The 17,184-nt window shown below is 36.8% G+C and overlaps 1 pseudogene across 1 annotated transcript in view; it reads left to right on the top strand.

Moving 5' to 3' along the window:
• The first annotated feature begins 431 nt into the window (after nt 1–431).
• Nucleotides 432–17,184, top strand: part of LOC149554046 (CDT1-like protein a, chloroplastic) — a 50,964-nt pseudogene continuing 34,211 nt past the window's right edge. Inside the window, exons 1-2 of the transcript XR_016353434.1 lie at nt 432–851; nt 1,110–1,229. The product of XR_016353434.1 is annotated as a CDT1-like protein a, chloroplastic (transcript). The remainder of the gene's footprint in view (nt 852–1,109; nt 1,230–17,184) is intronic.

Below are 17,184 nucleotides of genomic sequence, written 5' to 3'. Positions count from 1 at the left end.
TTTCCTTTTGATAGTCACTTATAGCTTAACTCCATTTTGTACCTTACAATAATAGTCTTGATTGTTACAATCATTTTGATTTTGTAATTTTTTTTTGTTCTCAAACTACGTAGACAAGGGACCCAAAGAATTCTCTAATATTTTATTGAAAGTAAACCTTATTCTCATATAAAGAGTATTCACATATAAATTTAATTTATAATCATCATGGCATACATACTCCATATGTACATTAGAATCCAAACTGCCTTATAATTTAAAAAAGAAAGATAAAAAACGGTCACCTAACGTCTATATTATCGATAAAATTTGGAACCAAGATCGAAAAGAAAGGGAAGGATTGTTGGCGGGAGGAAAATTGTAGAAGCGAAACAAACAAATATCATCATTGACATTCTTCTCTCGAGAGCAAATATCTGATAAAGAAGAGCCCAAATGGGTCAAAATTCGGCCACGAAAAAGCATACCAGGAGCACGAGTAAACAAAAACCTCTGGTCTCGAAAACCTCTCCACGTTTGCACTTAAAACAGTCTGTTTTGGGCTTCCCTTGCAAGAAACCCGTTCGCCTCAGTTGTACATTGTTACCCAAAGCTAAACACCTGACTAATACACGTGCGACAATCCCTCCGTCTTTGGCCTTTCTCACACCCGAGAGGAAATGCACCCCACCTTCTTCTGAAGCCAAGAGACGAGGCAAACGAATTGCTAAGTCTCTGAAGGATATCTTTGAAGAAGCCAAACAATTAGAATCCTCACTGCACGAAGAGGAGGAAGACCAAGACCAAGACCGGGGCTCTGTTCAAATTGAAGCTAAAACTTCGAAGGCTGCAGATTTTGAGATTCCAGAGAAGTAATTAAAATATGGGTTTGCATTTTTTTTTGTGATAATTGGTATAGTGGTTTCCACATTGATTTAATCAAAATCTGCCCTTGCATTTCTCAAGGATAGATAATATAATTTTCCTATGGATTTAATCGAAATCTAGGATTATAAATTTTTTAAGGATAGATGTGATCGAATTTCCTATAGGCTTATGGGTTTGTATTTTCTCGAAGGATGGATGTGATTCTAATTTTCTTTTAGATTTGGGTGTTTGATAATATAAAGGTATTCTGGCTTGGCGGAGCTTTTTTATGCAATGGAGGCTGCTATCAGGTTGTTCCGACTGCGCCAGACAATCAGCACATTTGGCAACATCTGTCTTCAAGTGGAAACCATGAGACACAGGTATGCTATTACATCAGGAGCATCTTAAAGTTCTTTCACACCATCAAGAGAAACATTTTAATGTTTTAACTCTCCAAATGACACAGACTCAAATTTAATGAACTTTGACCTTTTTAATGGCAAAGTGACCTGAAAACAAAGATTGAGGGTTGAAGTTATAAATTTTTAAGGGCAGCAACACGAGACTTTGCATGGTAAACCAGCACATGCAAGAAACATGCAACCCTAAAAAATCAAAGAATTTTGTTCCAACCAAGAAATTGCGGGATTGAAAACTCTTAACCAGGCTTGCGATTTCCAGAAAAAATCTTCGAAGACAAACCACAAAAGTTTTATAATTACCTCTAACGATTTTTATTTCTAAAAATCTAAAACAAATTTTGAGGAAAAAAATCCAGATCAAAAGAGGCTCAAATTTTTCTTATAAAAATCTGCCAAATTTTATGAGATCCGATTGACCTGCTCTGATACCATGTTATGATAAATCGATGTTGTTGTAGTATTAAACAAAAGAGATGAAAGTTCCTTATATAGATTTACAAAGATGATGTTTCTAAAAGAAACACTTGTGACCTAAAGACGGAAATAGAAACTACCTAATAAACTAAAGACTAACTTAGATGACCATTAAAGAAACGTTATAATATTCTTAATAATATTGCCTTACAACATTTCGTAACAATAATTTTAGTTTAGCTTACTTATCAAATCCATATGCTAGACTAGTAAATATGCAATCTCTACAAGCATTTTAATCAATACCTTGGATTGAAGCATGAAAGATGAAATGCATATCTCATAACAAGACACTCAAAGAAAAAGAAACTTGGGTTCATTTCATTCAAAACCTTACTGATTAACACAAATGGAGAGAGCTAAAACAGAATTTTATTCATTTAATTCTCTGCTCTCTCTGATATACAATGCATATAACTCAAAACTCAAGAAACTACTGAAAACACAACAAAGATCCATTAGACCTGCTCATAGAGAAAACTATACAATGTTTCTCACACATGAGATTTGTTGGAATGTAGAATCACAGAAAATGGATACTTCTCCAAAATATGGAATCCTAAAGAATGAGAAGAGAGAAAGAAATAGGAGATGAAGAATCCCGGATTTGATTTGATCCTGCAATTTGTCCATTCAATCTTCTTCCATCTGATGAAAACAATCTTCCTCTTTCATCTCCCTTTAACTGAAAATGAATCCTCATTATTGCTGTTGCAACAAACTCCAAACAACTTGAAATGATGAAGAGAAAATCTCCAAAAGATCTCCAAACAGCTGCTAAAAACCTCTGGTAAAACTCTTCCAAAGTAGCACAAAACAACAGAAAAAGAACACAAGAAGACCCTCTGCCAAAATGGAGAATACCTAGATGATGGATCTGCAAAAAGAATCACCAAAATGCCCTCTAAAATGGCTCTAGAAATGTTATTTTTCCTCTTCCTGTAGCTCACTATATACCCATTGGTGCAGTAAAATATTTTACCAGTTCAATATATTACAACAACAAACTTCACTTTATTTTATTTCACCTGTGTTGCCCTTGTTGTGAGTTTATTTCATCATCATAATATGTTGGGCACTTCTTTTTAATATTTCAGCTGCACTTTACTACTTTATTTCAAATTATATAGTCTCACTTTAATATTTACTTCAAACCTGCAGGCTCATTTTTCACTTTATACTATATAGCTTGGTCCATAATATTCGTTCTTGTGTAGACATTTAAAAAAAAAATGCAGCCCCTATTTAATGTGCAAACTATATGATTTTCACCTTAGGCCTCCTTAATATTTCCCATTTAGCTTAGTTGTGCAAGCTTGTTAATATCTACTATCTCCCTATTATATGTGCACGCTCAACTCAAGAAATACTTTTTAATTTGTGAGGAGCCCTCAATTTTTGACTCTCTCTCCAATTGTGCAATTGATCAGCTCCAGTTAACCACCTTCTGGATGTGACGTGGCAGGTCTTGATTGGCCCAACCACCCATCTGTATGTCATGTCAACCTGCTGCATCACTGCCGCGGGAACTTCCTGTTCAGTCAGCAACCTCGTGCCGCCACATCACCTACATCACCTAGTCAACCTGTCACATGTTAGCATCTCATAATGTTGCCATGCTTAAGGATCATGCATTTTTCTTTAGGACATTACGATAGCCATAGTTTGCAAACTCTTCGAGTACTCTTAGAGTTGCTGAGTACTCTCAATCTTTTTTGCTAGCCAAGTAATCTCAAGTTTAACTCTCGCATATTTATAGATGTAAGAAAATGTGGGTAATAAGTGTCGATGCAGAGAAAACATTGGATTAGTTGCATTTTTCACATGATGTTAGTGCTATAAAACTACGCATTTTCTCTGTTGAGATGTCAATTTCTAATTTAATACATTTTGTAATTGAATTCTACAAAAACTATATGTTTCTATAAGAGATTTTAAATTTTACAACTTTCTGAGTTGCTTTTTGTTGAGTATATGCCAAGTTTTTGCCAAGTTGAAAATTTTGGGCTTGCTGAGTACTCTCCGAGTCTGCAAACTATGATGATAGCTATTGATCTTGCCCCTTGATTTGTCTGATTATTCACATCACTGCAAGTTGGTCGTCTCTGTTGTCATCTTGTTGGGCCTTGCACTACCACGTGTCACATTTTCATAATCTTGTGATGACATCACCACAGACCCACTGTCAATTGTGATATCACAAAATCACGCTATGTGTCGCCCAGTTCCACCTCATTACCTTGGTTTGTGTGCCACATGTCTCTCTTTAGTTGTCCTTGGGTTGATGCATTATCATCACATTGATCACCTCATCGGTTCAAAATATCTTTATATCAGCGCCAAATTGACTATCCAACTACCTACACCAGGTAGAATCCACATGCGCATGACTCATTTTTAAAAGACCACAACTCTTTGACATGTTAGTAGTTGAGCACTAGCACATAAAAACAATAAAAGCTCCCAACCCCTGAGCAATGTGGGGTATATCAAATACAAGGATAAAAGGAACAAAATGTTGTGCGCGATCCACCCTTCAATTTGTATCTGTGCAAATCAATTATGGAGTCATATTAAGTCCATCCTATAGGAAAACGATGCCGAATCCCTTTAAAACTCATGTCACATGCTAACAACTCCAATTTTTAAAACCTTGGTGCATGCCCCCTCCAAACTACTTGGGTGTCGCTTTACAAGTTTGCATAGTCTCTACACAAGAGTAGTGTTGACCACTGGGAAATCCCCTTGTATTATGAGTTTCCATTTAAACAAAATGGCTCCAAGAATGGGTAAACATCACTTCCCCTATTTAAAAATGGGCATCGCCCAAAATAGTGGCTTTTTCCAAACAACAGTTGCCCCCCCCACTCATCGCAAACCCCGTGTATTGGAGAAATGGTCCTATGTGCATGACTTGGGTGTCCTCGTGGACTTATGCTGCCAAGCAATGACCAGATCCAATGCTTGCACATAGCCCCAACAAGAAAAGAAGACGATGCCAATCACATTCCACTTTGCATTGGTGTTGAAGATATGGGAATGTTACGTTTGCAGAAAAGAAATGCCAATACTTGTGCACATTCCCATTAGGCTTAAAAGGGTTCTTGTGCAATCATTGCTACGTCTTAAACCATAGACCCATGCCCCTATGTGTTAAAACAACGTTGGAAATGCCACTTTGTTGTTTTATGACTTTGGCATCCCTTTCAATGAAATATGATGAATCCCAAGTTAAAATGGTCCCAATTCTAACTTGATTGCAGTAGAGAAGATGCCACCAATCCACCGCTTCCATCTTGCCTCCAATCTGACCCCTCTTTGTAGTTGACACTTGGAATCCATCAATCACCTTTTAATGCCTTCCTTTCCTCTGTTGCAAGTCATTCCCACACCATACTTGGACATTAGAGCATCTGGCATGGCGTCCTTGTCATAAACTCATTTCTCCCAGCAACGTAGACATTACCTACCAAACATGATATGGCCTGTGGCTCAAGTTTTGTACCGATTAGTATTTTAAATGGGCCCCTTTCTCCAGATATCACCCTCTTTGACCTGCAATTTGTTTGCAAAGAAACCTTGCATTGTGTTTGAAACAACCCTCTCTGTGTACTAAGGGATGCCAAAGCTCTTTCAACAAATCTATTTGTGTACTGCAAACAAAAGCTCCTTATTGATGCAAGAAGAAAGTAGATAATGACATTACACCCATGCATCCTTTTGGGAATTTCAATAAATTATTTTGTGTTTACACTGCGACATGGATGAGATTACAATTCTTTGAGTATAACTTAAAATGCTAATTATTAAAAGATGTTTCGGTATAACACACCAAATACAATATATTTGAAGTTTGTTCATAGCAGAATTGCAAACAAACAAGAACCATTCAACATTCAACATAGTAACATATTGATATGATTGATGATTAATATAAATGATTAAATCATTTTTCAAATATGAAATATTACATATCATAAACATGACCGTGATTACAATGATGAGAGTAGCATGATATAATGATCATGAACAATATCAAAGTGAGTACAAAGTTCTACAAATGTCAAAGTTTAAAATCACGTCAAAATGACAAAATACAATAATGAGAGGCCTCTAATGACTAATCATCCCCCAAGCGAAAGTCCTCATTACTAGAACTGTTGGACTCTATATCCTCCTTGTCAAGGTCTGTCAAAGGAACACCAACCAGCCTTGCATTGGCTTTTGTTGCAGGCTCATCCTCATCAATCTGAGATGGATCCTCTGGCTTTATATCCCATCATGTTTCTAGGCTCCCTCTGTACCAATGTGTCTTATGATCTACAATACACAAGGCACTATGAACAAAAACTAGCTTCTCCACTCTCTTAGAGGTAAGTATGTTCCTCTTAACAAAGAAGATGAAGTTGTATGTAGACCAATTCCTCTCTGCAGTTGAGGAAATAGAAACTTGAGATAGAAAATAAATGCTCATTGTGAGAAAATTCAAAATTAAAAAAACTAAAACTCTAAAAATTAAAGTTTAAAAGCTTGAATAGGTCATAGTTTATAAAGATGAGGAACTACAAAACCGAGAAATGGATTGGGTGGCTAGTGTGGTAATCTTTGCCCTCTGTGATCCATGGCATTTCTACCACAATTGTGCCATAGTCCTAAGGTCCATTTTTTCCCAAATGTGAATTTCTTGGAATATAATAAGTTGTAACATAATGTCATGTCTCATAAACATTCCCAATAGTAAAATTAATTTTTAAAGTTACTAATCTCTAGACACTAATGAATATTGAATCAACAATTATCTGTAAGAGTGGCAAATTCTATCCACTTAAAGCATATTTGGGCAGCAATCTCATCATCAATCTCATCATCAAACATCTTACTAATGCATTATTAAAACTTGACCTTCACCTCATCATCCTGAAGTGGTGTAGCTCTACCAGGCCTAGGCATGTACCACTTAGGACCCAATGCATAAGCAGCCATGTGCAAACAAGTATTCAGCTTCTCCCACCTGAAGTGGATGATAGGCTGAATGTGTCGGGGTCCCTCTCATGCAAAACCCTCAAGTGGCCAAGCATGGAATCAATACACTCATAAAACTCTCTAAAAGTAGGTGCATCCCAATCACCATATCTAATGACCTAAAAAATTGGAGCGATAATGGAGACTATGTATTTTGCATCAGCCCAAAATTGATCACTTGTCATTTTCTCCTTCACCCTCTTCTCTTGCTTTGTTTTGGACTCAACCCACCAATTCCATTCTTGCGTCATAACCATGAGTTCCAATGGCTCTTGAAACTCAAGCATTCTCTCCAAGAGAATGTAATACGAAGCATATCTAGTCTTACCCGGTTTTAGGAACTCCTTCACGAAGCCCCCAAAGAGTGCATGTGAAGTATGGTGATTGCTAATAAACATCTACCATCATCAACCACTCATCTAATCCAATCAATTTTCCCCATGTCCTTGAGTGCATTGTTCATGGTATGCACACAACTTGCCTCCTTGCAAAATTGAACGCATGTGCAACATCTATCACTGCTTGGATTACATTTTGTAGTCCAACCTCCTCAATGGTCCCTCGAAGGATGTGAAACTGAAAATCAGCATCATTACAACACCCTAAACAATCAACATACTTCAAAAATTATGGGCCTCATTGCATGTGACGATAATGTTGATAATTGGACGATGTTTAATGTCCATCCACCTATCCATGATAATACTACAACTCAACTCCATCCAACAACATGCCTTCATTGTCTCCATCAAAATCCCAACGTTGTTATATTACCTATCCAAGACTGTGGTCCTCAATTTGTGCTCACTAGGTGGCACAGATGATGGCACTCCATCCTTCGCCACCATAGACATCATCTTCCTATAGTAAGGAGATAGAGTAACATGCAATGGGATGCCATTGGCAAAAAAGAAATTCACCAATTACATCATCTAGCTGATCCTTTGTGTGCACATTCAAAAAATCAGCAATGGGGTTATTAGTGCTAGAAATTCCTGCGTTCCTTTTCCCTTTGCTGATGTCTCATGCTGAGCTATGAAGGTATGAAGGAATGGAAGCTGATTCTGAATATTTCCCTGCTCTTTGATGCAAGATATGTGTAGAAGTATCTTGCTGCCCTTGTAACTATGCATGGACCTGTTGTCTACCAGCCAAAAATTTAGGCACTAGAACTGCACTATTGTTAAGAATGCCCAACAATTTGTTTAATTCAATTCTATACTTTACATTGTCAACATTTCCAAGGAATTTGTTAGAACTCACACCATATCCAGTCCAAAAGAGGTGTGAATTAACCCTAGTAATGATGCCATGCCATTCTACTCCAAAAAAATTCCATTTCCATTTCCATGTACTTAATAACAAATTGTTTTAAAGTGATTTCGGATCAAAAGTACCCCTAGCAAATGGTGCCGTAGTTTCAGAGGGGCAATCCATAAAAGGTGCTCCTTGTGCAACATAAGGAAGATCAACCTCATGCCCAAGCTCATACTTCAATAAATTGACACTTTGACTTCCGTCATGCACTTCCATGTCTTCTATACTTTGACTAGAGGCCATTTATACACTGCATTTCACAAAATCATAGATTTCATTCTATTAGTAAAAAGAAAATTATAACTACTTTCAACCTAGCTCAGAAATTGAAATAAGTTTCAACATAAGTTATTAACCAAAAATAATGATATACTAATCTATCGGAGTGGATTTTTTGTTTATTAGTAATCTCCATAGGAGTTAATTTAGGAGGCAACTTTTCTTTTTGGACTGCTATTAGTTTGCAATCTTCATAGGAGCTGTTAGGGTTTCTTTTTCTGTGATTGCTCTGTTTGAACTGCTACTAGTTGACACTCTTCATAGGAGTTGATGGGGGGGTTTTAGATGAATAAAGAGGAGAGTTGTTGAGGTATAAGGGAGTGAGTTTTTATTTTCTGGAGATGAAATAATCAACAAAAAATAAGAGAATGATTTTGAGATCTTCTTTTGTTAGTGTGTTATGTTTTTGTTTCTATATTGGAGAGGATTGTTTTTTAGAATTGCAAGGATATAGGATTTTTTGCATCAATAGGAAAAAAGAGAAATAAGCATCATACATAAACCATCATTGTTTTTTATTTGATATTATTATATGGTAGTTAGATTTGAGACAGCCCACAAGTATCATAGCCAATTATACATTTAGACATATTCACCTACGAGAATGACCTTCCTAGCTAGACATTGCCCTACTAGTTCTAGTGACTGACAATTTCTACCTGTAGCATAATAGCAACTTGACACTAGTTTTATAGGTTCAAGCATTGTACTTTGTGATGTTATTGTCACCACCAAACTTGTTTATCGATTCTTTTCAACTCTTTAAGGTCTCCACAATCCATCGGGGACTTGTGGTCCTTTCTGATAATAATGGTCCATTGACCTAACATTGCTACTCATTGCCATAAGCAAACTACAAGGAGTGCCTTCCCAACAGTTTTCCATTGTTATATGTATAAAGTAAGATTGACATTTAATAGCTTTATTTCCGTTTGTAGGATAGAAATGAGAACCTACCCAAAATGCATGCCATAAGAAAACTACAAGGAGTGCCTTCCCAACAGTTTTCCATTATTATATATATAAAGTAAGATTGATATTTAATAGCCTTATTTTCGTTTCTAGGATAGAAATGAGAACCTACCCAAAATGCAACTGAACTTATCACTAAGAAGACTTGATCTGGCATATTCAAGATGATACAACTATTACGAAGTAACTAGTAAAATACTTGCTTGATATTAACAGAGACTGAGAGATCAATATATACAAAAGAATAAGATGATGTTTCCTTAGGAAACAATCGTAAAGAATAGAGACTTTCTATTCTAGCTAATATAAAAACTAACACTTATCAAGAGCTAACTAAATATTAGAAATTTTCTCATATTTACAATAGATTACAAACAAATAACCGTTAACTAATAATAGGAGATTTTCTATAATGGCTAATCTATCTACAACACCAAGTTGTCCTCTGAATTTGAAAAACTTATTAGGACCATGAGTCATGGTGAGAATGTCTGCAGTTTGATTTGTGGTAGGAATATACTATAAGTCTGTTGTCTCGTCTTCAACCAACTGTTGTATGTAGTGATAGTGAACATCCACATGCTTGGTTAGTTCATGGAAGATTGGATTCCTTGCTAATTTGATAACGCCTTCGTTATCAACAAACAAAGTAGTTTGTCCTGTTGGTGGCATCTGCATATCCGCAAGCATCTGACGAAGCCAAACAACTTCATATCTGGCCTTGACAGTCCCTCTGTATTTAGCCTCTGTAGAGGAGAGAGAAACTGCCTATTGCTTCTAATTGGTCCATGTGACAACACCGGATCCCAAATTGAACACATATCTAGAAGTTGACTTTTTATCGTCAACAGAGCCTGCCCAATCTGAATCTATGAACCAATTAAGGCTAGGATTAGAACTTCGAGAGTAAAGAAGTCCATAATCTAAAGGGCCCTTCACATAATAAAGCACACGCTTTACTATCATCCAATGATCAACCTTGGGGTCATAAAGCGTGAGATGTAGTTGATTGCAAAGCTAATATCAGACCTAGTAGTGGAGAGGTAGATAAGGTTGTCTACTAGTTGCTTATATGTAGTATCATCAACAGGAGGAGAATCAAACTTAGCTGATAACTTGAGACCTTTCTCCATGGGTGTAGATGTAGGCTTGCAGTTCTGCATACGGAATTTGTCTAACAGAGCCCTGACATATTTGGATTGAGAGGTGAATATACCACATGATTGTTGCCAAACCTCAACACCTAGGCAATAATGCATGAGCCCAAGGTTACTCATGTCAAAAGACTGGCATAAGTTTTGTTTGATTTCTTGAATCAAAGATGTCAAACTGCTAATGATGATCAAATCATTCACATAAATAACTAGAAGGATGATGTTACTGTCAGTAATCTTGATGTACACATTTGAGTATGAAGAACTCATCTTGAAGCCTTGATCATTGAGGCACTTATCAATTTTCATGTACTATGCCCGAGGGGCCTACTTCAAGCCATAGAGAGATTTCACTAATCTAAGAACCTAATGTTCTTTATCGACAACCTTGAAACCATGAGGTTGTGTCATGTAGACCTCTTCGTGGAGATCACCATTTAGGAAAGCACTCTTGACATCCATTTGATGGACCTTCCAGCCAAACTGTGCTACCATGGCTAAGACTAATCTGATTGTACTCATCTTTGTAGTACGAGCAAAGGTCTCCTCATAATCAATGCATTGACGTTGAGAAAAACCTTTTGTAACTAAACGAGCTTTGTATTTATCCGAAGTACCATCAAATTTGTATTTGATTTTGTAAACCAATTTGCAACCAATGGGTTTCTTCCTTGGTGGAAGATTAGAAAGCACCCAAGTGTTATTCTTTAACAGGTTCTGGTGTTCAGATTCATGGCTTGTTCCCACTTTGGAATTCCTTTAGCCTTCGAATATGTTTGAAGTTCAAACACACTATGAATGTTGGCCATATGAGAAAAATCAATAGACTTTGTAGGTTTGCTATTTTTTCGAGTAGTTCTCCCATCAACAAGCTCACATCACAAAGATCAACAATTGTCTTATCCCACCATTTAGGCCGGAGAGGAGAATGACCAATATTAGTATCAGGAGATGCTTGGTGATCAGGTTCCTCATTATAAGAATCTGGATCAAACTTAGGTGAAGCATCTACAAATCGAGGTGATCCCGAAGGAGAAGCTAGAAGTGTCTTTACAAGGATCAATGATATAACTGGAGCTGCAGGAGCTATCAGAGCCCTCCCATTAGGTGGATCTAATAGAAGCCTAACTCCCAAATCATGTGCCTTCATAGGCTGGTCTGCTGGATCAAGAATAGGAGAAATAGGCATGAATGGTCCTCGTTGCTCATCAAAGACTACATCACGATTGTAGAAGAGACGAGATGTCTCAATGTTGATCAAGCAGTAGGCTTTGCGAAGACTACTGTATCCAACAAGCATGAGTTTTTGACTCGTGGCATCCAACTTGGTCTGTGACGCATCAGGGATCCAAACAAAAGCGAGGGAGCCAAAAACCTTAAGGTGACTAATTTTGGGTTTGCGACTTGACCAAGCCTCTTCTAGAGTCTTACCTTTGACCGCCACTATGGGTGACTGGTTCAAAAGATAAACTGCAATGTTAACTGCTTCTGCCTAGAACTTCTTCGGAACATGTTTGTGTTTAAGCATGGATCTAGTCATCTCGGTGATTGTTTTGTTATGATGTTCAACTACACTATTCTATTGTGGTATGTGGGGTGTGGTTAACTGGCATTTGAAGCCACGTGTATCCAAGAAGCTAGACAATTCTTTAGAACAGAATTTCCCGCCATTGTCTGACCTAAGAGATAATAATAGATTTCCCAGATTCTTTTTCAACTAAAGGTTTAAACTTCTGAAATATAGTAAATGCATCTGATTTCTTTTTAAGAAAATATACCCACTTTTTTCTATTGAAATCATCAACAAACAACAGAAAATACTTGGACCCAAGAATAGGAGTGGCCATAGGGCTGCAGATATCAACATGAATAAGCTGAAGTACCTTAGAAGTACGCTATAAATCACCACTGGTGAAAGGTGTGTGTTGTTGCTTCCCAGCTTGGCATGCATCACAAACTCCAAGTTGTTGAGTTTGAATCTCTGGCAAACCAAGGACAATCTCTTCCCGAGCAAGCTGAGAGAGATAATGCACATTTAAGTGCCCATATTGTTGATGCCAAAGTGTGTTAACAGAAGACCGCCAAACAACCATAGCTAAGTCCCGAGAATCACTAGAATCAATAAATCGGAAAAGACCATGATCCTCAAGACCCGTTGCAACAGTAGACTGAGTCGCCCAATCAGTGATGGTACACTGATATGAAATGAAGGTGACATCCAACTATGGAGGATGTCGCAATAACTAACTGACTTCTATCCCAGGAACATCGTACACATCAAGGAAAATGAGATTTCTCCCAGCAGACTGAATCTGGATGTTGCTTTTGCTGACAACGGTATACTCTTCTTTGCCCCCAAAAATGACAGAATCTAAATAAGGTTGGTAGTCAATGAACCAATCTCTATGGTGAGTGAAATGATGAGAGGCACCTAAATCAATGTACTAGGTAGACAACTTCACATGATCTGCAAGTCTTTTAGCCATGAAGGCATAAAAGGCAAATGTTTGCTTAGTGTGCTCTGTACTGTTCACTTTGGGCTGCAAACTTGATTGCTTCGATTGTGCAGCTAAGAGTTTCCAACATTCAACCTTCATGTGACCAAACTTGTGTCAGTAGTTGCATTGAATGTTCTTCTTCCGGGAGCCTTCTAAAGCTGGAGCAAAAGACTTTTGCTGAGAAGACTGCTAAGACTTGCCTTTATCTTTCTAAAAGGATTTTGCAGCAAAGGCTTACTTCATGGAGGTGGAATTGCTATCGAACTGTTGTTTCCATTGATCTTGCTGAAGCAGAAGTGTGCAGAGATCGGTGAACTTCAAATCAATACTAGTAGAAGTGATGTTGAGAGCTCGTAAGAGTTGGGCAAACTTTTGAGGGTTATGACCACAATGTCCTCTATCTTGTGTCCAATGGCAAGTAACTGATCACAGAGCTCCTGAATCCTATTTAGGTGAACTTGGAGCAATGTGCGCTCATCAATGATAATAGAAAACAAAGTGTTCTTAAAAAAGAAAGCTCTACTTTTTTCATTACTCTCATAAAAAAATTTAAGATGCGCCCTTATCTTGGCAACTGTCTTGTCGAATGGAATTTGAGGGAGTTGATCATCAGTTATGGATAATTTGAGAAGCATCACTGCTTCCCGATTATCCAAATCCCATGTATCTTGATCAACAGTAGGGGTAGTCGGACGTTGTGTAACACCCGGAACAATTTGATCGGTATTTTGATAGTCAAAGATTGCTAATATTCGTTGCTTCCATGTGCTATAATTCTGACCATTGAATTTTGAGTTGCGCTTGAGCAAAATATTTGTCAAAGACACCATGGCATGTTTTTCAAAGAAAAAGCATGAAAATCTATGAAGGTACATACTTTGAAGCAAAAAAATGGAAGACACAGAAAATTCGAAGGGGTAATCAGAAGAAAGCTCAAGAAACCCAGAAAGAATATGTCATTGGTTTTAGGATTAGCTAGCTCAAAAATTGAGGCATGAAAATTAAGGCACCCAAAAAATACGATGACAACCCAATTGAGCTCTCGAAAAATCCACCAAGAAGTTGTAAAAAAATTGAATCAGGTATAAAAAAATTAAGGTTTTGAAGATAAACAACCCGAGCTATAAAAAACCCCAAAATAATGGTAGAAAAATTGTGATTTGTTGGTAAAAATCATTTGATTTTTCACAAAAGAGAGCTTGTTAGCTTGAGAGGGCATTGGAGATGAATATTTTGACACCAAATAATGGTGTTACAGGAGCATTTTTGTAGAAAAACAACTGAAAAATGCATCTATAAAAAACGCAAGGGTTTGCTTAAGGTCTGGAATAAAGATGGTCGGCGCAAGCAAACTATCATAGAAAACATAAAGCCTAGAGATCACGCAATCACGCCTTCAAGAAAAAAGTAGTAGCAATTTGTAGAGAACCCTATTAAAAATGCAATCACGATTTGCAAAGACTAGTCTCAAAATAACCCTAGTCAAACCTAGGTGTTTTGAAGTAGGTAAGGAAAAAAAAATTGAAAATAAAGATTTGGAAATTTCAATAAGAAATTTTTATTTTCAAACAAAATTCAACCACACTCTGATACCATATTATGAAGTAATTAGTAAAATACTTGCTTGATATTAACAAAGGCCGAGAGGTCAATAATGAGACGACATTTCCTTAGGAAATGATCATAAAGAATATAAACTTTCTATTCTCGCTAATAGAAAACTAACAATTATCTATAGCTAATTAAATATTAGAAACATTCTAATATTTACAATAGATTACAAATAGATAACCATCAACTAATAATAGAATTTTTTCTATTATTGTAATAATTACATTCTTGTTGATGACATACATTCATATTCTATAGTGATTTGATTTTACCCAAACAAAAGATTGTACATTATCCATTAGATTTATAGTGTTATAAATTGTTGAATTGTCTTGCAAATTGATAAATGAATAAGTATCACTCCTAAGATGTCAATACCTTGAGCTATAGATTGTCTAGATGATAGTGACTGAGAGATATGTCCATCATGGATTTTGGTTTTAATCGATAAATAGATTCATAAGGTGCACATAATTATATTAGAATCCAAATTCATGAAGATATAAATGGACTCCATCCGAAAGATAGAATTTATGATGATATATCCATTCATACGAGAATTACGGATTAATAGTTGTACGGATTCAAATCAGAAATACGGAATTTACAATGATGAAATGACTTGTTACAATTATGCATGACATGAGTTTATACTGTTCTTTTGGTCTTTTTCGACCTCAAGGACTCACTGTCCTAAATGAGAAATACATTGTTGATTGTCCCAGGCCCCCAACTTGCAATGGAAGCAAAACAACGATGCTCTATGAGATAAATGCAGTTTAGAAAGATGAATACAAGCTTCCAAAATAACTTGTTCTTACCTTGGATATGCTTCTACAAAGTCACTGCAAGTAGAAACGTTCTTTGGGTTTGCAAAAACATGCTGCAAATGCCCTAGATGAGCTTTTATACAAGAATGCAAGCGCTGGAAGTGTTTTTATTGACACACTAAACATACAATTGACTTTAAAGCCTGCGTTTCAAGCGGCAACTGTGTTTTTCTTTCTAAAACAACTCATTTCTGCCTTAGACAAGCTTCTTAGATGGCGTTCTGTGGGTAAACAAACCTGTCACTGCAAATGCCTCCTTCAAAATGACCTTGTTTGCCTTGTGCGCTGTGACAATCGTGCCAATAGTTAGAGAGATTCACAATCAAATCACAACCTTCCTCTGCATTTAAGAGGGGCAACTCCCTCATATGATTGGGGTATTTGTATTTCTATGCACTTTTTACCTAAAAGCTAGGTTATCGATTTGGCCTCCTGGAGGCTGGATGCGGAAGCCGATGTAGACGGGTGCTGGAGTCGAATGGGTGCATTGTGGGTGCCATCCGGATGCCACTCACAAGCACCCGGATGTGTCTGGATGCTTGAGATAGGCATCCAGACACATCCAGGTGCCTGTGAGTGGTATTCAGATGGCACCCACAAGGCACCCGAGAGCATCCACAGGCTTCCTCTCCTAGAAAAGAAAGACAAACATTTTTTAATATTTTTTTAACATGTGGTGTGGTTCTATTAGGCTAAAATCATGAGTAAAATAATTAAACAAATGTAATGAAAGATAAGAGTGATATGATAGACTTGAACAGTAATGAGACATTGATGCCTTAGAGAAACTCTTTGTGGGTAAAAACTTCAACCAAATAATACTATATGCTGAGTGCTTTAAAATGGCTTACAAAATTGATTCCACAACTCCTTTTGGGCTGTTGTCTAGGGGTTTTGCATCTAAACAAAATACTTGAAAGAAACAATGTAGATCATCTTTTGGTCTTGAAGGTAAGAATACAAAACTGAAATTACTTATCTGATTTCTTTGCATACACGTAATACACATGCGCGCGTGCGTGCATCTGCATCCCCCCTGCCCCCCCCAAAAAAGAAAAGAAAAAAGAAAAATCCCGCATCCACTTTGGAATCCGCATTTGAATCGATAACTTAGCCTAAAAGTACAAAAATGAGGTAAGACATACCTAAAGAAAATAGATAACGTAAACCTCAATAGTAGACATACAAATACTAATTAAGATTCACAATAGATAATGATTACAAAGGGGGATTATGTACAAATAAAATGATGACGAAATAAGGATAATAAATCTTGACATATGAAAAGATAGGCTATTCTAGTACATTGAACATTCACATCAAGATACCAAGAGATGAATGCATTATGTCAAACCAATCACATAAATAGAAAGGCTGTTGTATTCCACCACTACATAAATGATTACCAACTCAACATATGGAAAGAAATTAATAATAAGTGATGAACACATTCAAGACATATGACTGAATACATTCTTCCTAATTCCTTTGAAAATTTACAAGTTCAAAAGAAATTGTTTTACATGGTGTAGACCCAAAACAAAATTCTCCACAATAACCCCTCTATAGAAAGTCCTGACCCTTTTACATTACAAATGCCTTGTCTTTATAGGCACACTTTGATAACTAACTTGTAACCACTTAACTAGTTAGGACAACTACCCAAGTAACTACTTAGTATAAACACTTTGCGTTACTATGTAGGACAACTACCTAAGTGATTACTCTAAATAAGTACCCTTTGGAAATGGAAGGT

Source organism: Cupressus sempervirens, chromosome 6 (assembly GCF_028749045.1).
Source record: "Cupressus sempervirens isolate cs-2001-9-10 chromosome 6, ASM2874904v1, whole genome shotgun sequence".
In the NCBI taxonomy this organism is placed as follows: domain Eukaryota; kingdom Viridiplantae; phylum Streptophyta; class Pinopsida; order Cupressales; family Cupressaceae; genus Cupressus; species Cupressus sempervirens.
Note: the sequence above shows the minus strand (reverse complement) of the source record. Positions and strands in the feature narration are given on the sequence as shown.